The sequence below is a fragment of the Nomia melanderi genome, unplaced genomic scaffold, assembly GCF_051020985.1.
Source record: "Nomia melanderi isolate GNS246 unplaced genomic scaffold, iyNomMela1 scaffold0014, whole genome shotgun sequence".
In the NCBI taxonomy this organism is placed as follows: domain Eukaryota; kingdom Metazoa; phylum Arthropoda; class Insecta; order Hymenoptera; family Halictidae; genus Nomia; species Nomia melanderi.
The window spans coordinates 8,301,816-8,302,770 of record NW_027475130.1 but is presented as its reverse complement, the minus strand read 5'-3'; positions in this window follow the sequence as shown (position 1 = coordinate 8,302,770).

Sequence of the window (955 nt, the reverse complement as noted above, 5' to 3'; positions counted from 1 at the left end):
CAGGGTCAGGGAAAAATCCAATATATATCTGGTGATATCTCGGGTGCTATTAGAGATAGCGCAATAAACCGAAGTGAATTATCTGCAGGAAGCCCTGGCGCATGAATCTGTGCAACGGGAACGACCTCGGACCACCAGGGGCCGAGAAAACCACAGTCTCATGGGGCCGGATACTCAGGGTCAGGGGAAAATCCAATATAGATCTGGTGATATCTCGGGTGCTATGACAGATAGCGCAATAAATCATAGTGCATTGTCTGTAGGAGGCCCTGGCGCATGAATCTGGCCAGCGGGAACGACCTCGGACCACCAGCGGCCGAGAAAACCACCGTCTCATGGGGCTGGACACTCAGGGTCGGGGAAAAATCCAATATATATCTGGTGATATCTCGGGTGCTATTAGAGATAGCGCAATAAAACAAAGTGAATTGTCTGCAGGAGGCCCTGGCGCATGAATGTGTGCAGCGGGAACGACCTCGGACCACCAGGGGCCGAGAAAACCGCAGTCTCATGGGGCCGGACACTCAGGGTCAGTGAAAAATCCAATATCTATCTGGTGATATCTCGGGTGCTATTACAGATAGCGCAATAAATCAAAGTGAATTATCTGCAGGAGGCCCTGGCGCATGAATCTGTGCAAGGGGAACGACCTCGGACCACCAGGGGCCGAGAAAACCACAGTCTCATGGGGCCGGACACACAGGGTCAGGGAAAAATTCAATATATATCTGGTGATATCTTGGGTGCTATTAGAGATAGCGCAATAAACCAAAGTGAATTATCTGCAGGAGGCCCTGGCGCATGAATCTGTGCAGCGGGAACAACCTCGGACCACCAGGGGCCGAGAAAACCACAGTCTCATGGGGCCGGACACTCAGGGTCAGGGCAGAATCCAATATATATCTGGTGATATCTCGGGTGCTATTACAGATAGCGCAATAAATCAAATTGCATT